The sequence below is a fragment of the Silene latifolia genome, chromosome 4, assembly GCF_048544455.1.
Source record: "Silene latifolia isolate original U9 population chromosome 4, ASM4854445v1, whole genome shotgun sequence".
Classification (NCBI taxonomy): domain Eukaryota; kingdom Viridiplantae; phylum Streptophyta; class Magnoliopsida; order Caryophyllales; family Caryophyllaceae; genus Silene; species Silene latifolia.
In genome coordinates, this window is record NC_133529.1 from 24,118,249 (window position 1) to 24,142,579 (window position 24,331).

Here is a 24,331-nt window from a genome sequence, read left to right on the forward strand (position 1 = left end):
AGTAGTTCACAACTACACATGGAATTTGACGTATATTTGGCTACTAGAATGGATTTTGAGCCTATAATTGCTATTTTGGCTGGAGTTGTTAAAGAAAAAAATCGCTCGTCAAATCAAAAAATGATAGAGTGACGTAAAAAAATATGGGTCATCCTTATGACAAGTTTGGGTACCTGTTGACTTTCGACTTCCAATACAAATTCACCCGCCAAGTTAGATAATGACATGGTGACAAAAAAATGGATCATTCTTGCGACAAGTAAGGGCGCTCATTACCGACTTCCAAGTCAAAGCAAAATCGAGACCCCGCCACGTCAAGACACCAGGAGGTGCACGTGACAAGGTCTCGAGGGGGCAATTTGTAGGCACGGAAAATTTATTAAGTGCCGAATAAATAAAATAAATTAATTATTTTGAGTTAATACCAAATTTTAACTTAATTTAATTAATTTGTCCCGATTAAATGAAATGTGGGTCGATTCGTATTACAAAAGGAGTTATTCGGATCACTAAACCCAGAAAGAATCAAACTTGGGCCAAGGTTGCTAATAAACCCACAAATGGGCCTGTGACCACCAAAGTCCAACAAGGGGATTTGAAACTCTATAAATAGAGCTCTCCTCATTCATTCAAAGGGTTGAAAAATTCATAATTGCAAAGGAGCTAGAGAGAACAAGGTACAAATTCCTACAAATCCTCTCTGTCAAAATCATTGCAAGCAGTCAACAAGCACGTCAAAGCGTGCCGCCTGCGTTGAAGATTCAATCACAAGTTCAAACCTTCAAGAGAGATTCAAGTCATCGCGACCCTCTCAAGAAATCAAATTTACATCGCGCGTAGAGCAATTAAATTTGTCTACACGCGCACCCCTCACGTGTACCCCGTACACGTACCCCTTACGGCATATTAGAATCAGAGGATACATTAGAGATTGTACACGTACTTTTGATATTTATTAATAAAATTTAATTGTTTCCTTGTTTTGTATTTCAGTTATCGTTATACAAAATTTGTTGTTACACACGGAGTTCGAGCAAAAGAAAGAGAACTAAAATAATATTTTTGAAATTCCATAATTTTTTGACTCGGAACAAGACGGGATTTGCAAATGGAGACGGTTTTTTACCCGATCTCGGAATTGACTATAATTACAGTAAAAAAAAATGCCCCAACTGGACATCGAGGACGACTCAATTAGAGGTTCACCAATGTGTTCGAATAACATTTTATAATCCAACTTACGAAGTGTCATATAACACAACAAATGCTAAACATGTCGTCCAATCATTATTGCGTGGCTTTTGAAGAGTATATATACACGAATGTCTACAATAATACATAGCTAAAGGACGAAAGAAAAGTTAATTATTAAGAGAAGAATTTGTTAGTTATTAGGAGTTTGTTAAAAAAAGCACTATATATTTGATGGCCAAACATTCGGGTCAGGCTGACCCGAGGGTCGGCAGGCAGATAGGTGGACCTGAAATCGGCCCGGGGTGAGGGACGGATCAACCCGGGTTGGATTGGACCTATTGGAGGTGGACTTGGATCCGCTCGGGGTAAGGTCTAGGGACGGGTTAAGAGCGGACCGCGTGGGATTCGTTCGACCGTACCCCAACCCGTCCCTTACTTTTGACGGGTCGGGTTAGATCGGTCACGAGTCAGATGGGTCTGGTGAAAAGCGACCAGAGGAGCGTGTCGGGTCTGTAATACTATGGTTTTATGAGTCTCTGGGTACTCTATCGAGTAGGCCATACTCTGTCGAGTAAGGGTGTGTTGCGTTTTAAAAACAGTTTCTGACCTGTTGGGTACTCGATCGAGTAACCTTGATACTCGGTCGAGTAAAGGGGCACTCAATCGAGTACCTCAGCTACTCGATCGAGTATGTGTGTTTTACGGGGTTGTTTTGTCGGGTTTTGCTAATAACGCGAGTTTAATATAAAAGGTTTCCGTCAGTTTCTTTAATCACTTTTATTCTTTCTAAACCTTTCAAAAGAAAAAGGAGTTACGTAGTTCTCTCTCGTTGCGTTGTTGGCAAATCCCCAAGGCTAGGAGTGTCGGATCATCTCGTTCTTTGCATCATAGTGTTCCTTGCGTCAAGGGTAAGATCTACATACCAATTTTATAGTATTTCGTTAAGTTTCGTTAAACCCTAATTTTGGGATTGGGGGATTTCTATGTTTATGTTGATGTGGTAGTGATTGTATGATTATGTGTATAGGAGAAGGGTTCGTAGAGGAAAGGTTTTGAGACAGCTGCTAGATCGTCTGATGTTTGTGTTGCTTTCCAGGTAGGGTTTCCCTACTCAATATTAGTCCCATGATGCATTGTTGGTGTTTGTGATTGTTGAATATTATCGTATTCGTATTGTGACGGTTGTTGGTTGTGATTGCTGTTTAATGGTTGTGATTTTTTGTCTCTGGTTCTCGAGATGCGTTCTCGGCTGAGTGGAGTCACTTGCGGGAGTGGCTTCACGCCCTAGTTTCGCCCTCCGTGGAACCCGCCACGGGAGGGGATGTGCACATTAATGGGACAGGGTTATCGCTCGGTATGATGAGCGGGGATTTGGTGGGTAAGGCTGCGGTCCCCCATGGCGAGGCCTGGTCCGGTGGACGATCGTGTGACGGAGATTGATTGGAGTGGGTGATTGTGTGATTGTTTTGAGTGTGTTGTTTCTCGCATCTTGTTGGTTATATAAATTGTGTGATTAGTATCGACCCCGTTTAATTGTTTTAAAAACTGTGGTGATCCATTCGGGGTGGTGAGCGGTTATTGAGCGGTATGATATGACGCGTATGGGATAGCCGGGATGAGTCATCACGTGGCAGTTAGAAGTCTTCCGTGTGTCGACGATGTTTTATAGCCTTGATAGTTTTAGCGAAGAGACCGTCCGAGAATCTTGTATTTCTTTTTATCAGTTTTGGAGTTGGTTTGTAATCACTTTAAACATTATTTACTTTTAAGTATCTTTCGTTATTGTCTTATGATTATCATTGCCTCGGGAAACCGAGATGGTAGCACTTCCATGCCTTAAGTGGTCCTGGTAAGGCACTTGGAGTATGGGGGTGTTACAGGGTCGGCCCTGAAGTTTGGCCACCCCCACTTTATATACATGATATAATACGCAATCCCGTATATACTAAGAGAATTAAAAAGTTCAAATATTTTACCTCCAAAATGCACTCCCCAAATTAAGGAAACAAATGAAATTACATTTTCTTTCATTAAACTTTATCATTTTATTAAAAGGGTTTTTCTATAATATACCCCCATGTTTATTCGAATTCTCGGATTTTCATAAACACACAAGATACCCCCTAAACTCTATAAAATGCTCTAGAAATACCCTAAACGCCCAAATTTTACAATTTTTAAATATTATATTTGGTCGGTTTTAGTTGATTATTCATCTGAAATACGTTGAGCAATCAACATAATCATCATTACTCAACAAAATACATTTTTATGTGACAATATTTAACCCTTAAAAAACCCAATTATGGATACTTTGGGTATTTAAGAAAATAATTTAGGAATTTAGAGGTATATTAGACGTTTCTTAAAAACCAAGGGTATATGGTAGATTTGGAAAAAATATAGGTGTACAACGTAGAAAATTCCTTATTGAAAAAAAAAAAATATTTTCATTAACATATAATATATTCATGAAATTATAATTTTCTTTATCAAGCTCTAAGAAATAATCTTTTAATTTAAATAAAATAAATTTGTTATGAAGTATGAACCCATAAGTTACAAATTGCTAAATCTTTTATTTGGTGTTATTATAAGAGAATGATTTATGCATACTTGCTTATATAAAGCAAAACTGTAAACTGTTATTATATTTAGTTCCGCGATGAAAAAATTCAATAAAAAAATTGAGAAAATTCCCTTGGTTGCTTGGGATAAAGTCTGCAAACCTAAAGGAGAAGGGAGCCTGGGTCTTAAAAATGATGTGCTCTGGAATAAAGCAGCTGTTGGTAAATTGGTTTGATGGATAGCATCTAAGTCTGATCATCTATGGGTTAAATGGGTTAACCACACTTACATCAAGCGCAAAACTTGGCAGGATTACTCTCCTACTGATAACACAAGTTGGTATTGGAGAAAAATCTGCCAAATCACGACTCTACTGAACGATGCATACCAACAACAGATCTGGACTCAGCAGAAAGGAAAATAATACACAATAGCAAAAGGGTATGATTTCATTCGAGATAAAGGGGAAAAGGTAAAGTGGTCAAGACTAATTTGGAACAAATGGACAGAACCAAAGCATGAGTTCCTTGCATGGATCCAACATCCTCACAACAACTCGAATACGAACGAAATACTTCATAGAATCGGAGTTAGTGATGAGGTTACCTGCTACATCTGTGGGAGTGGCATTGAGAACAATGAACACTTATTCCATAGATGCACTTAATACAGTCATAGAGTGCTGAACCAGGTGTGAGGGATTGGCATCGAGTTGATATTCCTTACCAGAATACCTTGAATTGGAGGCTGAAACATAAAGGTAGCACCTTGAAGAAATGGGGTCACTGATATGTGATTATTTAGTCATGTTTCTCCCCTTCTTTTCGATGCGTTTTGATCGATTTTGAGACGGTTTATATACCTTTCGCTTGCATTTTGTATCCCATCTTCTCGTTCTATGAGTTTGTGTCTCACCTTGTAGGACTTGAGACAGAAATGAAGAAACGGAAGCAAGCAAAAAAGATTTGAAGAAAGCATTGGAAAGAAGCGGAGAAGAAGCTGAAGACATTGTCTCAGCCGGCAGCTGGTCTGCCGGCTGGGAACACCCCCATTGAGCCAAAGGAAGAGAAAAGGAAGAAAACATACAGGAGACTCACAACCGGGTGGGCTGCCGGCTACCCGGCTGTGCACACCTGATGACTTCGAAAATGGAAGAAATATACAGAAGACTCCCTGCCGGGTGGTCCACCGGCAGCCGACCCACCGGTTTGGAATATCTGATGACCAATATTTTGAAGGGAAACTTACAGGAGCCTCCCAGCCGGGTGGTCCACCGACGGCCGGTCAGCCGGCTCAGACCCTACGGCTGAATCTTTCTTTCCTTTGTAATTTTTGACATAAATTTTGTGTAAACTATAAATAGCCCTTCCCTAATTCGTTTTAGACACAATACCCTAGATCTGAATTCCCTCCTAATTTTATGCAAGTTTCCTTAATCCAAGTTTTAATCCTTCCTTAATTAAACCTTAATTACTTAGTAATTTAGCCTAGATCTAGTTTAGTTCAATAGTTTACATTTAGGTATTTGGCTTGTAATAGAAGATTGTTGAAGAATTTCTTCCGTTATTAATCCAAGACTCAATCTTTCCTTATTGTTGGTACAATTTCTTCCCTTTTTAGTTTAATCTCAATTGTTTACATTTTCATTTCCTTTTTAATTGTTGTTCCTATTAGTATCATGTTTATTACCATGTTTGCATGTGTCTCTCTAATTGTTTACATTTGTCCATCAACTATGTGTGAGTAGTGACCCCCTAGGGTTTAGGGGGATATCAAGTAAAGGTTAGATGTTGTGAATGGGTTGTTAACATTTATATTTTTGATGATTTATTGGTCTTTATAAACATGCATTGAAGGTGTTTGATGAAATGTGTGAGTGAAAGTTTATATCTTTTATCAATATATGCTTAGTATTTAATTTCCTTGAATGAAAGTTCTTAGGAGTGCTTGATAGTGTGTTTGTGATGAATTGATAATCAAAGTGAAAATTTTGTGTTCAATTTTAGGAGAGACTAAGAAATTAGTCCCTTAATCCTAGACCATTAATTACCCATAACTTGTTAACACCAATTCTACTCTACCTTGCTTGGGTGAACCTAAATACCCTAGTTTTCCATCAATTGTTTACATATCATTACCTTAGTCAACTTACTTTTAATTGCTTCAGCCTTAGTTTAATTACTTTCACCAATTTCCTTGCTTTTCGACTTAACTTGAATTTAAACAAAGTAAGTACAACTCCACTCCATCCTCGTGGTTCGACCTCGATTATACTACTATAATCAGGTTATTTACATATAGTTTTTGGTGCGAGAATTGACGGCAAAGCTTGGTCATCAGTCGCCAATGCCATCATGAATGCTAGTGCTTATCACATATAGAGGCAACGAAATCTATGCAGAATCGAGCTTCAACTAATTAAGCCTGATAGAGTGGCTAAAGTCATCATCAAAGAGGTACGAAGTAGGCTCAGAGCTATCATCAAGTTACCGCTTGAAGATGAAGACAAGGAATGGATTCTCAGCATACTGAATTGAAAAATGAAGATGTCGAGATCTGGGTAGAAGAGGAGACTTTCCCCTTTTTCGATTTAGGGTTTGAGGGGAGTGTCATACCTGAGTTTGTTGTAAGAGAGTTAGAGACATTTGGTTTTGTTGGTTATGATCTTAATATTATATCATGTATTAGTCTACATCTGAAACATGATTGCAGTATAACAAATCGCTATTCCATAATTAATAACATTTAGTATATGTCGTTTTGTAATAATATATTTAATCTAAATTTTATAAATATGAAAATTCATATATTCACCGCTAAATGTAAAAGTAATTTTAATTGACATTGTCTATGAAGATATTCACAGAGAGTTTTAGCTTCTAATACTATATACTCCGTACAAACTTAGGAATAAATATATATTCTTCCACTTTAACTTAATATCTCTTATCCATAGTGTATAGATATTTAAATTCGCTATAAATTAATCATCTTTATTTGCTAAACTCTCTAACATCCCGATCTAAAAAAAACCGTGCATTTATGCACGGGATTTACACTAGTTATATATAGAGCATCAAGCTTAGGCGGGAAAACTAAGAGAGTTTTTTATCCTCTTAGTAGATAGGGGATTAATGCATAAAAGTAAAAATCTATATATACTACGCATAAATTGCGCGGGGCTAAATTAGTTCTAATAACAAATTTTCAACAGAATATTCACTCACAATTCTTTTATTAGTTACTTTACTTTTCTTCATACAATTACTCATACAAACAAACAACATAATTCCTATGTTCTAACACTATATAATCACGTAGTATATTTCTAAAACAAGTAGCATTTGACTTTGTAAAGAAAACTAGTTTTGTGGCCCGTGAAATTCACGGGATGTTTTGTTTTGAGTGTGATGTTTCTAGTGTTTTTATTAATTGAAATTTTATAAAATATCAAAACATATAGTAAGCTCACCTTATGAATAATTCATCATTGATTGCATACTAAGATTACGGGCATTTACATGTTAACATAAAGATCAAAATCGATAAATTAAATAAACCAAAGTAGGTGAATATTGCTATTTTTTCGAAGGTAAAATGATGGAAAAAAAACAAACAAATACCAAAATAAAAATATACATTTGAAAAAAAAGAAAAAAAAAAACTATTAGTCATTCACGTTGATGTCATCAATCTTGTAGTTAGTCTCCAATATATAGTTATTTAAGCTATCCTAGTATTTTACTTTTTCATATAGTCTTCTTTTTCCAACGAATCGTCCATATAATAAAAAAAAGTAACTCAATAATTAGTCTGAATTAACCAACAAAATAGTGAAATTTGTTTTATACAATATAATCGTGTGGACAGCGGGCCGCCCACGGGGGCGCTTGGTGAAGGTCGAAAAACAAGCGTTTGCATTTCGTAAGGAGTCGCCACCAATTTTTATGGGAAATTGGAACCGTTCGAATACCTCGTGTCATGTCAAGACACAAAGTAGTGACATGAACACTAAGCAATCGTTACCCTTAGCATTCTATGTCTAGAATGACTCTCGTGGATGCCAATGAACAAGGGTGCTCACGGAGATCTGGAGTAAGGGGTGAGGGTACGTATTAGGAAGCTCTTTTGATCGAACACCTAATCCCGCCCGCCTCGATAGCGGCCTCTACTAATGATTAGGGAAGTTATTCGTACTTGATATATCGTCGGCTATATGCATGCAATGCAATATCCATTGTTTAATCCTAATATGTGAGAATTAATACTAAGTCGGTGAACAATTAGTTTACAATTGGGTCGAAGTCGGATTTAATGCTCATTTACATGTGAAAACATACAAGCAATAAAAGGAATACAATAATTATAAATTACAATAATGAAAATTACAATGATTACATTGAGATAGGCGATTTATGTCGAAAATACCTTTAAAACGGATAGTTTGAGAAAACGAATAAAGGAACAAAATTACGAACAGAACAGAAGGTGATAATACGAGTAATAGTTAGTTAATACGAGCTAATTAAACTAGGTCAAGGCAGAAACGGAGTTCAGGGACAGAAATCATCCTGGAACAGGCGCAGCAGGACTGCGCCCTCTGGAAGAGGCGCAGCAGTTGCTGCGTCTGTTCCAAGGGTGAGTTCTGGCTGTGAAGCCGGAACTGCAGATCGTTAATGTTAATTGGTAATTTTATGGATCGATTAAATTATTTACTCGGATGAAAGTGATTAATACTTTTATTACATGTCAATGATGGTCATGAAAGCGATAAACATGGATGAGACGGATGCAAACGGATTATTTACATGAAATTATGATGGAAACATTAATGAGTCCTCTGTTGAAATAAGTCAATTAGGCTAAATATGACGGATATACAACGAATATGCGAATAAGCAGATGAAAATTATATCAATGATGAATTCCAGAAACTCAATATGAACAAATTGAATCTCTACAATCCGAGTTTGAATTTAATGACGAAAACCCGCAAATATTGATTATTTGGGATTTAAGTCGGATTTGTGATAATTAAAACATATTAATGAATGATGAATCATGTGAATGAATTATGGATTATAATACATGTGAATTATATGCTATGATGAAGAAATACAGAACAAACGAATACAAATAAAACAAGAAAGACGAATTACAGAGGACGAAGAAGAAGAAAAGAAGCAGGAACTGCGGCAGCCTCACGAAGAGGCGCAGCAGGAACTGCGCTCCTTCGAAGAGGCGCAGCGATTCTTTGCGTCTTTTCTCGACGTCTGTCTACTGGAAATCCGCAAAAACAGAGTTTTAAAGCACGGTTTTAGAAATCGGTTTTAATGGTGTATTCGACATAAATCTTACAATGGTGATACGATAAAAGTACAATAAATAAAAGAGGAATTGTACACCCTCAGACTTACATGTTGACGAAACGAGATGAACTAAGATATCGATTAGTGAATGCTCGACGCAAATGCAAAGAGAGTGCCCTCGTAAGAGGAAAACGATTGATTAATTTAAGTTGATTATTGGTGTAGTTGGTCAAATTGGTCGGTCATGCAACGGAGAGGCTGGTACCCGGAAAGATCCGAGTTTACGTGGTCGGAAGTCCAAGCACGTAGGCGCCAATTAGTAAGAACAAAGTCTAGAATGCAAAGGGAGAAGAGAAGGGCGGACACTCGCGTGAGAAATATGAGGAGCGAAGGCTCCTATTTATACTAATCACGTGACGGAATAGGGTTTCGGAGACTCTTTGGAAGTGAATCTCGGAAAGATATGAAAAAGATACGTGGAACATGCAAAGAAGGGCATGGGAAGAGGCGCGCAGCCCATCTGCGTCTCTTGGAAGAGGCGCAGACTGCTGCGTCTATTCCCTGGGAGGTTTCCTCCTTTGAAGAAAGATTTCCGCGTTTGAGTTATGGTAGGACGGAAATAATTCGATTATCTTATGAATATTACGGGATATTATTTGCCAAAAGATAAAATTTGTGAAATATGGAATAGAAATATCCGGAACATTCCAGAACATTCCGACTCGGGATTTAATAGTTATCAGAAAATGGAGACGGTTTTTTGACCCGGACTCCGAATGTACTCTAATTACTGCCAAAACGACCGTATCAGGACGTAGATGACAACTATGAGGTCGACATTAATATTTGAGCAATCACTTGACGATAATCTTACGAATTGTCACAAATCGTTCCGCGAATCAAACATGCGGCCCAATCATCACCGGGTGGTTTGCGGGAGGTGCGAAATGAGGTATCTCTGAGCCCCACTTTGACCGAGGCTTGGACAAGGCGAAAGTCAAAGTATAGCCATCAGTTCAATCGAAGATTACAACCTGACGACTATGGCGACGCGAGGCGGCTCAAGGGGTCCGAGCCAAGGACCTGTCGTCGGGAACATTTTAGAGTCCGTCGACTATCGGGGAGGGTCGTTTAAAGTCCATTAGACTACGTAAGGAAGCTCGCCTTGACCATAAGAAGAAACCATACCGAGATACCCCTGGGTGAAGCGGATCAAGACGCTTCGGCAAAACTCTTTGGTCCGAAGATAACTTGGTGTCTGAAGGCATTAGGGGTCACAGGGAACTTTGGTTGAACTCTGCTGTGGGAAACAAGAAATATCTAAAGCGACGGGACGTCGCAGAAAGCGCTGGGGAATCCGCTGCGTTAGTCTCAAGCGAACTCGGCAAAACTTGAGGTTGAATTTGCTTGCGTCGGTCTCAAGCAAACTCTTCTTTGGGGAATATTTTGACGACCGGGAACATCTAGATCGTCGTGGGAGAAATCTTGAGTGAGCAAGATCGCAAAATACTATTGCGCTGGATATAATGATCTTGAGCAATATCGCAAAATATCTTACTTATTTGGATAAAAGGACTTGAGCAATATCGCAAAAATCTTTGCTAATTTGGTGATAAAATGGATTTGGACAATATCAAAAATCCGCGCATTTGGTTTGAAATGGATTTGGACAATATCGCAAAATATCTTCATGGTGAAATGGATTTGGACAATATCGAAAAATATTGCCATTGGTCGAAACGGATTTGGACAATATCAGCAAAATATCGCATTTGGTGAAATGGATTTGGACAATACTACAAAATACTGCCGCTGGCTGAAATGGATTTGGACAACTGTTGGAGGTATGAACCTTCCTTTAGACCAAAGTAAATTCCTTTCTTTACCAAATCACGAAAGATCGTCATTGATTACTCTGTTTTACAGGCATGGGTGTACTCTTACTTCCCGAGTCTCGTGCCCAAGAGGACGGAGCCGCTGGAGAAGGCCTATCCCGTGGTGAGGGATTGGGTGATGTGCCGGACGAAGAGCAAGCGCTCTTCGCACAATGTCTACCGGCGGGACGTGAACGCCCTTCAGCTGAGCAGCGTGAGTATCCCACTCGTATTCATTTATATTTCTTATCCTTTGCTTTTAATTGATCATAGGAATGACCTTTGCCTTATCTTGTCGCAGTGGGTGCCCAGACCTTGGGCGGAGTACGCAGAAGCGCCTCCTTTTGTCGCTGAGGTCCTTCGACCTAGGAGCCCGAGTCGGCTGTTGTTGTGGACGTCGATGGGTCTTGTGTGGTATCTGGGCGAGCGTTTGGCTCGTCAGTGCTCTCGGGACGCGTTGACGGTTCCCGTTGATCCTCCGAGGACGATGTTCGGGGAGCCTGCGAGGCCGAGAGGGAGGCGGACTGGGCCGGTGCCAGTGGCGACGACCTTCTTCTCCCTGGCGAGGACTACTCGGCGTTCCTTTACGGGAGGTTGGCGTACTGGCCGGTAGTGGTGAGTATCTTTTACTTTTCCTTGATTTGATCTTGAGAATTACGACGAAAGATCATCGATTAATGAGAGCTATTTGTCCTTGCAGGAGGTCGAGGCGGCGGGCATCGAGCCCCCAGTGTACCCCTAGACTCTTGAGTACATCGACGCGACCGGGAGGACGACGATCTCCGAGCTGCGTGACTTTGACGTAGCTGTGACGAATGCTGGCCTAGACGGCGGCAAAGATCTCGATTCGGAGGGTGAGCCTCCAGCTTATATACCTTTCGTGTAAGAACACATTTGATTGAACTTGTTCAATTTACTGAGAATTTCTTTTGAAATGCAGGTTGCGCCATCTCGGTTCGTGGCACTATGGAGGGTGGCCAACCGGCTACGAGCTACCGCCATCGAGGCACTCGTCGGTGGTCGAGGTCGTCAGGTATGAACCTCATTTGATTTCTTTTGATTTTTGATTTCCGATTTTGCTTGAATTGATTGACATGAGCCAATTTATTGCTGCTTATAGGCTGGTCGTGAGCTGGAGCGAGAGTTGACCCAGTCTCGGGAGGAGACAGCTCGCTTGTTGAGGGAGCTCGAGTTTCGGGATGCCGAGATTGCTGCTCTTACGGCGAGGGTTGCTGAGTTGGAGGGTGCCCAGTAGTAGTTTTGTGTAGTTTTGTAGATTGGTACATTTGGACATCTGATTTTGAACATTTTTGGACTTTGTTTGGGGCGCAAGCCCCCAGTTTGCTTGGACTTTTGGACTTTGTTCGGGGCGCAAGCCCCCAGTTTGCTTGTACATTTGTTTCATTTGGTGTATATACGACGGCCTGAGTGTCTTTGCTGCTGGGTTGTGTTGCTTGTATCTGCAGGTTAGATCTTGAACAGGTTTGGTAGATAACGGTTTACGCCGTCATGCTGCCGAAATTTACATAGAAATCACGCAAAACATACATTTTATACATATGGCCTTTGACCAGCGCAAAATGAGACTCGAAAGAGCACGAAAAAAAATGCAAAAATGCAAAAATTTTGTCGGAAATGACCGGACGGTAGGGAGGGTTACCCCCTAAAAAAAAAGAAAAAGGAGAAATCTGTAAGTGTAGAAATGAAATGTTGAAATGAAAACAAAAGGAAATTGTTTCAAAAATAAAATGAAATTTACTTCCTAAAAAAAAATAAAAAAAATGAAATTTATTTCCTAAGAATAAAAAGTTTGAGTGTCATGAAATGGCGAAGGTGTCGATGTCGCCTCGAAATGCGTGCCCGCGAAAATAGGAAACTTGAAACATGGTAAACTGCTCGTGTTTACCAAAATAAAATCCCGTAGGAATAGGAAATTATTCGTTATAGAATTAGGAAAGATCCAAACGCGGAAATCACGAAGTGAGGCGGGGAAGAGGCGCGGCATGAGTGCGTCCCTTTGAAGAGGCGCGCGGAGTCTGCGCTTTGTTCCCAAGCTTGTCCGTTCGGCGGATTTTTGGAAAAACAATTAGTATAAATAGAAGCGTCGACGGGCGTTAATTCACATAATTCTTCCGTCTCTTCCTCGTCTATTCACATAAAACTCTCAAAATAAATCTTCAAGAGAAAATTGTCATCATGAATACTTTGGAGATCCGCTTGAAGGAATGGACCAACGAGTTCTCGAATATGGAGAAGCATGACATGGGTGCTTATAACCTTGGGTCTTTGTTGAGTTTGAAACTCATTAAGATTGTAAAACCGTTCTTGGATGCTTGCCTTGACTATTGGGACCCTAATTATCATGTTTTCGCGTTCCCAGGAGGTGACATTTGCCCATTTCTGAAGAAATAGCTGCTATTGGTGGATGGGATCCGAACATTTACCCGCCATGCCTTCCACTTCACAAGGGTATAAGAGCAAATTCAGAGACTTGCTTGGGTGACCCGGACTTGAGGTGGATCGTCTAGTTACCCCGAAAGGCGTGAGAATGTTGGATTTTATTGATCGATTCATCAACAGGGCTGACCCTACTGTCTCTCATGTTGCTAGGAGGAGAGCATTTGGCTTTTGTTTGTTGCATGTGTAAGTCTTCCAAGGGCATGTTGATGAAGACTTGAGAGGTGACCCTCGTCTTTTATGCCTTATCGAGCAAATGGAGCTGCGCAGGAGCCCAGCTTGCTTATGCTTAGGAGAGATTATCTTGGGTTTGGATAATAGGAAATCCAACCGTGATCTGCCATTTTTGGGGAGTCCCGTCATCCTACAGGTAAAAGACACCTTTCTTTCCTTTTTTTTTTGTTTCTTTTTTTTTTTTTTTTTTTTTTTTTTTTTTTTTTTTTTTTTTTTTTTTTTTTTTTTTTGGTGTCTAATACCTGCTCTTGGTAGGTTTGGCTTATGGAACGGCTCCGATTGCTCGAGCCCCCAGTTCATGCACTTTCCTATCATTCCCGTATGATTGCGATGAGGACGCGGTTGTACATGGTGGACTTCACCCGGGTCTGTGACTATTGGAAGAACAAAGTGAAGAATGATGATGGCCGTTGATTAGGTGGGTTGTACCGTGGTGGCACCTCAAGTCCGTCACTGGAGTGTCTTCTTTGGATCCCACTAGGTCCGTGCGCATTCCGGGACTGGAGTTCATGGTATGCATCTTTCCGGAAAGATTGATGAGGCAAGTTGGGCTGAAGCAGACGATCCCGAGGCTTGACATCGTCCCGCAGACTGCTATGGCGCTTACTACAGAGAGCCTAAGAGAGTGGGCTATCAAATGGGCCCAAAGAAACATGTGGTTCTTGAGTTTCTCCGCCAATGCTTTGTGGGTGTCGGATTCCTATCTGAGGTGGAGAAAGGCTGCGACTTCGGAAGAGCGCGAGAGACTAAGGAAACGCGAACCTGTTGACTACAAGGTGCGCGAGGGAGAGAAAAAGAAGGAGAAGCATCTGACAGAAGGAGAAGAAGAAGCCGGGTTTCAAGTCATTCACCCTTCAAAGAAATCAAAGACTACTCCTGTTGCGGGAATGGTGGTTAGCAAGAATGGCAGAGTCAGGCCTCGAGAAAGACCGTTGGTGATTAGGTCTGAAGTGGTGCAAGAGCGCCCGACTCGAGGTCGTGACAAGAAGTATGACAAGAGTGACAAGGGCAAGGGGAAGATGGAGAAATAGCCCGAGTCCAAAAGGAGGGATTTTTAGAATCCTAGCCTATTCTATTTTTATTATGTAGCGTACTATTATTATTAGAAAGCGAATGGAATAAAAAAGGTTAAATGGTTATGAAACCGTTGTGATTTTCTTTTATTATTCTTGTCGAATTTCAAATGCAATGCAAATGTCCTTCTATTTACATTTTAGGTATAATGGGTTGAATCCTGTGAAGGATTGCCTACGTATTCACTTAAAAAAAGCGAAATCAAACCCTTGCGCGTAGTTCGAGTAAATGTAAAAGAATAATTGTTCGAAGCAAGAGCTTGTAATGAACATAGAAACTAAGCATGAGCTTTTGCTTGTTCTCAAGGTGTGAATTTAGTTTATTTGATGATATGAGGATGACAATCTTGTCAAAATGCAAGAGCATAGTGACACTTAGCTTATTTCAGCTTGGCCAGGGGCCGTTTATTTAGTGCCACAAGAGCGACACATGGGTTTACGCGAGGCGCGTGCGTGGTCCTATTCTAGGCATAGTATCGTTTCAGTTGGTCAAGGTTTGTGGGGTTTGAAAACTCATTCCCATCTAGGTCTGTGATTCTAACCGCACCCCCTAGGAGTACGGATTTGACTAGATATGGTCCGGCCCAATTAGGTTTGAATTTTCCCCTTGGGTCGACAGGTAAAAGAGCTCTAACCGATTTGAGTACTAAGTCTCCTTCTTTGATGTTTCTTGGCCTAACCCTTTTGTTGAAAGCTCGTTTGATACGTGCTTGATATGTCTGGACATTATGTAAGGCGCGTAGCCGACGTTCATCCAGGAGGATGAGTTCTTCATATCTATCCTTCTTCCAATCGACTTCAGGGATTTGGCTTTCGAGTAGAATACGCAAGGATGGTATTTCTAGTTCGACTGGTTGTACGGCTTCCATGCCGTAGGTCAAATAGAAAGGAGTAGCCCCAGTGGGCGTCCTAACTGATGTACGATACCCCCATAGGGCAAAAGGTATCTTGCTTGGCCAATCTCTGTAGTTGTCAGTCATTTTCTTGAGAATTGTGACAACATTCTTGTTTGCCGCCTCTACCGCGCCGTTAGTCTGTGGTCTATAGGGCGAAGAGTGGTGATGCTTAATCTTATATTTGGCTAGCAATTGCTCGGTTTCAGCTTGGAAGTGTGACCCATTATCACTAATGATCTCATGTGGGCAACCATATCGACAGATGATGTTGTTTTGTATGAATTTTGCCACATTTTTAGCCGTAAGACTAGTGTAGGAAGCCGCTTCTACCCATTTGGTGAAGTAGTCAATTGCTACTAGAATGAAACAGTGACCTCCTGTTCCGGCTGGGGTTATCTTTCCGATTATGTCAATTCCCCATGCAGAAAATGGCCAAGGAGATGTCATCGTATAGAGCAATGAAGGAGGGACATGTTGTACATTCCCGAAGATTTGACAATTGTGGCAATGTCTCACGTATTTGATGCAATCGGATTCCATTGTGGTCCAATAATACCCTAAACGTGTGATTTTCTTTGCCATCATAGGCCCACTCATGTGGGGACCGCATTCTCCGTCGTGGACTTCTTCCATCACCTTTCGTGCCTGTGAATGATCAAGGCAACGTAGGACTACACCAAGAGGTGTTCTTTTGTATAACTCTCCTTGCATCAGGATGTATTGGGAAGCTAATAGGCGTATAGCACGTTGTCCCCTTTTGTCCATATCTGGTGGATAGGTACCATTGAGCTTAAAATTCAAGATTGCTTGGAACCAGGGTTCCGGTGCGATTTCCTCTTCATCGGTGATTTGATGGACGTAAGCCGGCTCTGACCGTCGTTCGATGCACAAAGGCATGTCTATCATGTGATCTGGCATATTTATCAAAGATGCAAGTTTCGCAAGAGCGTCTGCAAATTGATTTTCCTCTCGAGGTAGGTGTAAGTAGGTTACGTGATCAAAGAATTGAGCCACTTGGTCTATCCTAGCCTGATAGGGTGCGAGGCTTTCACTTCGGATTTTCCAAGATCCTGTAACTTGGTTGATGATCAGTGATGAATCCCCATGTACTCGGAGGTTTTTGATGCCTAAGCTTACTGCCGGTTGTAGTCCAATGAGACAAGCTTCATACTCTGCAGCGTTGTTTGTCACCTCGAAGTCGAGTTTGACAGCAATCGGCGTATGCTCACCTTCAGGAGAAATGAGCAACATTCCTATTCCGAATCCTCTTAAGTTTGATGCTCCATCAAAGTATAGATCCCAGGAGTCTACATCTGTTTGAAGTATATCCTCATCGGGAAATGACCAAGTATCTATGGTTTGTGCGTCGTTGATAGGATTTTCTGCGAAGAATTCGGCGACGGCGCGACCTTTTATGACTTTCAGTGGCACATATTTGAGGTCGAATTCTGAGAGCATCAGAGTCCATCTTGCCAGACGTCCGTTGAGGACGGGTTTCTCGAAGAGGTATTTGACTGGATCCATTTTGGAGTATATTTTGACGGAGTAGCTAAGCATGTAGTGACGTAGCTTCTTCGTTGCCCACACAAGAGCGAGGCATGTCTTTTCGAGTTGCGAGTATTTGCACTCATATTCCAAGAACTTGTTACTTAGATAGTAAATTGCTCTTTCTTCACTTCCTACGAGTTTGAGCCAAGATAGCACCCATGGCGTTTCGATTCTTGTGAGATATAAACCAAGAGGTTGATCTCGTTGTGGCGGCATGAGCACTGGTGGTTTAGCCAATATCTCTTTGATTCGGTCGAACGCCTTTTGACAATCATCATCCCACATGGTGTGGTCTGTTTTCTTGAGTTTCTTGAAGATAGGCTCACAAATCATTGTAAGTTTCGATATGAATCGACTTATATATTGTACCTTTCCCGGGAATCCTCGACTTCTTTTGTTTGGGGTTGTGGCATTTCGATCGAGCTTTGATTTTAGAAGGATCTATTTCTATTCCTCTCGACTAACCACGTATCCCCAGGAGTTTGCGGATGTTACCCCAAACGTGCATTTCGGGGATTGAGCCTCATGTTGTACTTTCGTAGCCTTGCGAAGAATTTGCGAAGGTTCGCAATATGTCCCTCTCTTTCCTTGGATTTGACGATCATGTCATCTACATATACCTCAACTTCTTTGTGCATCATGTCATGTAGGAGTGTGGTTGCGGTGCGTTGGTATGTAGCTCCGGCGTTGATCAATCCGAATGGCATTACTGTATAGCAATATGTTCCCCATTGGGTGACGAATGCGGTCTTGTGCATATCTTCCATGGCCATCTTGATTTGGTTATAACCCGCATATCCATCCATGAAGGATAGTAATGCGTGGTCTGCAGTATTGTCCACTAATATGTCGATGTGAGGTAGAGGAAAGTCATCTTTTGGACTCGCTTTGTTCAAATCCCTAAAGTCAACACAAACACGGATTCTTCCATCCTTTTTGGGTACGGGTACTATGTTAGCTACCCAGTCAGAATACTCGGAAACTTTGATGAACCCGGCTTTGAATTGTTTATCAACTTCTTCCTTAATCTTTAGAGCCCATTCTGTTCTCATTCGTCGAAGCTTCTGTTTCACAGGTTTGAAACCTGGCTTAATCGGAATCCTATGTTCAGCGATATCCCTGTCGATCCCTGGCATGTCTTTGTAGGACCAAGTGAAAACGTCTTTGAATTCATTTAGGAGGTCTATGAAATCGGCCCTTTCGGTAGAGCTCAAGGTAGTCCCTATCCTAAGTTCTTTGGGTTCTAGTTCGGTTCCTACGTTGATGGGTTCGGTGTCTTCTATTTCTTGGTCCCCCTTCCCCTTCTGTAATATTTCTTTGGCTACGTAGGGAGGTATTTCGGTCAAGTCCGGGTCTTGGTCATCCTCAGTATCATCATAAACAGAATTGCACTCGAAAGAACACAGAGAGTAAGTTAACCCGATTTATTCATATTAAGATTTGAGTAAAGTTGAAACAAAGAAGCCAACCGATCCATGGTCGGTGGTGGCAAAGGAACGATGAGTTGGGGCATTTCCCGAACTACCGTGACTACTCGAGGCTAAGCTAGGAGAAACGAAGGGAGTGGGGATGACAACGGGGAGTAGGCTCTCTAATGACTTCTCTAGACTCGACTCGACTCCGACTCCGACTCGAACTCATCGTCTTCTGGTTCTCCTTTGAACATCTCTCCTTCTCCAGTGGTGAGCTTGAAGAGTCTTCCTTGGTTGTTGGTCCATTTGATAGATTTTCTCCATCCTTTCTGCTGCTTTGTGTCGATTCCCAGTGTGGTAATGATCTCATCTATGATGCTTTCAGCGCTTTTGAATAAGGGAAGATCTTGGAGATAGACGTCCTCCTCACTATCTGTCCATATCCCATTAATGACCTCTTCTTTCGGGGAGATAAGATGTGAGCAATCTAAGGTAGATTCATCACTTGTAATCACTAGAACTCCAAGAGGATTCTGAGTGTTGTTGGGTTTACCTCCTGGTGGTATTGGGAGTCGACCATCTTCGATCATATCTTGAAGCACGTGTTTCAACTTGTAGCATTTTTCTGTGTCGTGCCCTTTGCCCCTATGGTATTCACAGTACGAATTTTCGTCCCAGAATTTGGACTTCCTTTCGGGTTCGGGAGTAGGTCCAATGGGTTGGAGTTTACCTTGTTTTATTAGCCTTTTTAGAGCGTTGGAGTACGTATCCCCAAGGTTTGTGAATTTCCTTGGTGGGCTAGTTTTCTTGGATGGCTCGAGAAGGTTAACCTCATCGGTCTTGCTAGTAGAGCCGTATGAACGACTTGTGGACCCTTGATATCCTCGACCTACCGTTTTGGACAAGAGTCCTTTGCGGATGTCATCTTCAATTCGTGTCCCTAATACGGTTAAGTCCTTGAAAGTCTTGATGTTTTGATATCTCAAATGGTTGGCATGGGCTTGAGATTATCCACAAACTTTTCCACAAGAGTAGCCTCATCCGGGCGTTCAACTAGTTGAGTACTAGTCTTCCTCCACCTACTTAGGAAGTCGGTGAATCCTTCTTTGTCATTTTGGGTAAGAACCTCTAGAGTACGCATGTTGACTTGGATCTCGGCATCGCGGCGTCTTCCCAAGTAGCGACCTTCTTGTGATCTAAAGTGTAGAACCATTGCTTCGGAATGGTGTCAAGAGATGAAGGAAAGATCCTTAAGAACATCTCGGGTTTGATGCCTTTGATAGACATGTAATCCTTGAAGGCACGGACGTGGTTCAAAGGGTTCTCATGTCCTTTAAACTTAGGGATATCCGTCATGCTAAAGTTAGTTGGCAATTTGGAATTGACGGCTTCATATTTGCGATTGTTTTCCCTATAAATGTCATCCCCCTTAAGGTACATCAATTGCTCCTCTAGGTATTGGAGTCTTTTCTCACTGCATGATCGTCCCTATGATAGGATTCTCATCTTTAGACTCGTCATCGGAAAAACGTAGTACTTCACCTTTAAGGGGAGGCAACCTTCCCTCTACATCAAAGATACGGCCTTCGATAAGTTCAAGGCGGTCATAGGTTTGTTCTTGAGTGATTTGCATTTGGGCTAGCGCGGCTAGGATTCGATCACTACTCTCTTGAATTTGCTGGAGGTTTGTTTCATCACTTGATCCGGGCATCTTGGAAACTGGATAAGAGATCGGCGACGAATCAAAACACGATCGACCATTCTATCACACTTGCTGAAGGAAGAAAAGTCTTGACTCGTGAAGTGGGTGTGTGCCACTTGTGTTGAGTGAGTTTTGAAGAAAGACAAGGTCTTTGAAAATGTGTGTCCTAGTCAACTGTAGTGTAGTTGTAGGAGTGGACTCGAAGTGAGGTTTTGAAATGGGCTTGTGGCCCGAATTTTGACGCGACAAACGGACGGAGTTTTGACCGGATTTTGCGCTAATTAAAGGCCTATTTCGAAATTCTTGTTTGAAAATAAGGATTTTGATTTTTTGAAAATTCGTCATGGTTTTGTTTAGAAGTGGTGATCACGTAGGGTTTACACATTTATACAGGCATTATAACGGGGATCTTTGAGTGCATCTAGAAGGGTTTTGGTTTAAAGGGTAGGTTGCCATACCGAACCATCAAACCCGAAGTCTGTGGAGAGGCTCGTGCCAAACAAGAGTAAGGCCGATTCCTAGTCCATTTCCTCAAGTAGTGAAGGCCCTTGACACAAACAAGAGTAAGCATCATGGTATGGATGACGTCAATCGCTATCCATCCTTAGGCCCAAATAAGAATTAGGACCGTTTAGACGGGACGATTGGTCGAATGGGTTGGGTTGGGCCTAGGAAGGCCGAATTAAACGGTCTAGGAAGACCGAGTTATGAAAACCGACAATTGTCTTGTACAAACTATTCCCTAACCTTGTTCGAGTTTCACCCTAGCTATACGTAAGTGTATATTCCCCAGCGGAGTCTCCAAACTGTGGACAGCGGGCCGCCCACGGGGGCTCTTGGTGAAGGTCGAAAAACAAGCGTTTGCATTTCGTAAGGAGTCGCCACCAATTTTTATGGGAAATTGGAACCGTTCGAATACCTCGTGTCATGTCAAGACACAAAGTAGTGACATGAACACTAAGCAATCGTTACCCTTAGCATTCTATGTCTAGAATGACTCTCGTGGATGCCAATGAACAAGGGTGCTCACGGAGATCTGGAGTAAGGGGTGAGGGTACGTATTAGGAAGCTCTTTTGATCGAACACCTAATCCCGCCCGCCTCGATAGCGGCCTCTACTAATGATTAGGGAAGTTATTCGTACTTGATATATCGTCGGCTATATGCATGCAATGCAACATCCATTGTTTAATCCTAACATGTGAGAATTAATACTAAGTCGGTGAACAATTAGTTTACAATTGGGTCGAAGTCGGATTTAATGCTCATTTACATGTGAAAACATACAAGCAATAAAAGGAATACAATAATTATAAATTACAATAATGAAAATTACAATGATTACATTGAGATAGGCGATTTATGTCGAAAATACCTTTAAAACGGATAGTTTGAGAAAACGAATAAAGGAACAAAATTACGAACAGAACAGAAGGTGATAATACGAGTAATAGTTAGTTAATACGAGCTAATTAAACTAGGTCAAGGCAGAAACGGAGTTCAGGGACAGAAATCATCCTGGGAACAGCGCAGCGAGATCGCGCCCTCTGGAAGAGGCGCGGCGATTCTTTGCGTCTGTTCCAAGGGTGAGTCCCAGGCTGTGAAGCGAAGCTAGATCGTTAATGTTAATTGGTAATTTTATGGATCGATTAAATTATTTACTCGGATGAAAGTGATTAATACTTTTATTACATGTCAATGATGGTCATGAAAGCGATAAACATGGATGAGACGGATGCAAACGGATTATTTACATGAAATTATGATGGAAACATTAATGAGTCCTCTGTTGAAATAAGTCAAATAGGCTAAATATGACGGATATACAACGAATATGCGAATAAGCAGATGAAAATTATATCAATGATGAATTCCAGAAACTCAATATGAACAAATTGAATCTCTACAATCCGAGTTTGAATTTAATGACGAAAACCCGCAAATATTGATTATTTGGGATTTAAGTCGGATTTGTGATAATTAAAACATATTAATGAATGATGAATCATGTGAATGAATTATGGATTATAATACATGTGAATTATATGCTATGATGAAGAAATACAGAACAAACGAATACAAATAAAACAAGAAAGACGAATTACAGAGGACGAAGAAGAAGAAAAGAAGCAGGAACTGCGGCAGCCTCACGAAGAGGCGCAGCAGGAACTGCGCTCCTTCGAAGAGCGCGCGATTCTTTGCGTCTTTTCTCGACGTCTGTCTACTGGAAATCCGCAAAAACAGAGTTTTAAAGCACGGTTTTAGAAATCGGTTTTAATGGTGTATTCGACATAAATCTTACAATGGTGATACGATAAAAGTACAATAAATAAAAGAGGAATTGTACACCCTCAGACTTACATGTTGACGAAACGAGATGAACTAAGATATCGATTAGTGAATGCTCGACGCGAATGCAAAGAGAGTGCCCTCGTAAGAGGAAAACGATTGATTAATTTAAGTTGATTATTGGTGTAGTTGGTCAAATTGGTCGGTCATGCAACGGAGAGGCTGGTACCCGGAAAGATCCGAGTTTACGTGGTCGGAAGTCCAAGCACGTAGGCGCCAATTAGTAAGAACAAAGTCTAGAATGCAAAGGGAGAAGAGAAGGGCGGACACTCGCGTGAGAAATATGAGGAGCGAAGGCTCCTATTTATACTAATCACGTGACGGAATAGGGTTTCGGAGACTCTTTGGAAGTGAATCTCGGAAAGATATGAAAAAGATACGTGGAACATGCAAAGAAGGGCCTGGGAAGAGGCGCAGCAGCCACTGCGTCTCTTGGAAGAGGCGCAAAGACTTTCTTTGCGTCTATTCCCAGGAGGTTTCCTCCTTTGAAGAAAGATTTCGCGTTTGAGTTATGGTAGGACGGAAATAATTCGATTATCTTATGAATATTACGGGATATTATTTGCCAAAAGATAAAATTTGTGAAATATGGAATAGAAATATCGGAACATTCGAACATTCCGACTCGGGATTTAATAGTTATCGAGAAAATGGAGACGGTTTTTGACCCGGACTCGAATGTACTCTAATTCGCCAAAACGACCGTATCGGGACGTAGATGACAACTATGAGGTCGACATTAATATTTGAGCAATCACTTGACGATAATCTTACGAACTGTCACAAATCGTTCCGCGAATCAAACATGCGGCCCAATCATCACCGGGTGGTTTGCGGGAGGTGCAGAAATGAGGTATCTACAAATCGTTGTTAACTTAAGTTTCCTCTTAAATAGTGAAAGAAAAAGGGAATGAGAATGAAGTCGTAGAGAATGAGTATTACCTTTGAATAGCTCAACACCACAAATCTTGATATCCCCTAAATGAGAACAAAACAAACACAAACGATGAAATTGAAAATTTTATGAACATTTCATAACCCAATGGAACTTACATAAAAAGTAAATAAATTAGTTAATAATTTTAAAACCTTAATACACTTGGCTTGATGTTAATAGAATAATAGGAAAGTTTAATGATACATTTAGTTCTACTGACGATAGAGATAAGAAAAATTTTGGCTTATAAACTTTGTCTTCCATCAAAAATATATAAAGAATTAAGGATGTGTTTTATGACTTTTGAGCATCCTTTTTTCATTATTATCAAAATTAATATAGACATAAATATCAATCAAGGTTCACGACTTTTGAGCATCATTTTTCATTATTATGAAATTTAATATAAACATTAATAAGGAATAAAGAGAAATGAAATGTATAAGTTTTGCTTGATTATTATTATTGTTATAATTTATTTTCTTACAAGATCCACTTTACAGGAGAATTATTTAAGATGTTGTCTTATTATGTAATTAGAATATGACATGTAAATGATCATAGTTAGTTTTTCTTGCCTTTTAATTAGATTTATATATTTTATATTTAGATTATTGAGTTATAGATTTGTCTCATTATTATGAAATTTAATATAGACATAAATATGGAGGAAAGGAGAAATGGAATGTAAAAGATTTGCTTTATTCATATATTTTTTTTTTTACAAAATCTACTTTGCATAAGAGTGGTTTAGAAATTATCTTATGAAATTTAAAATA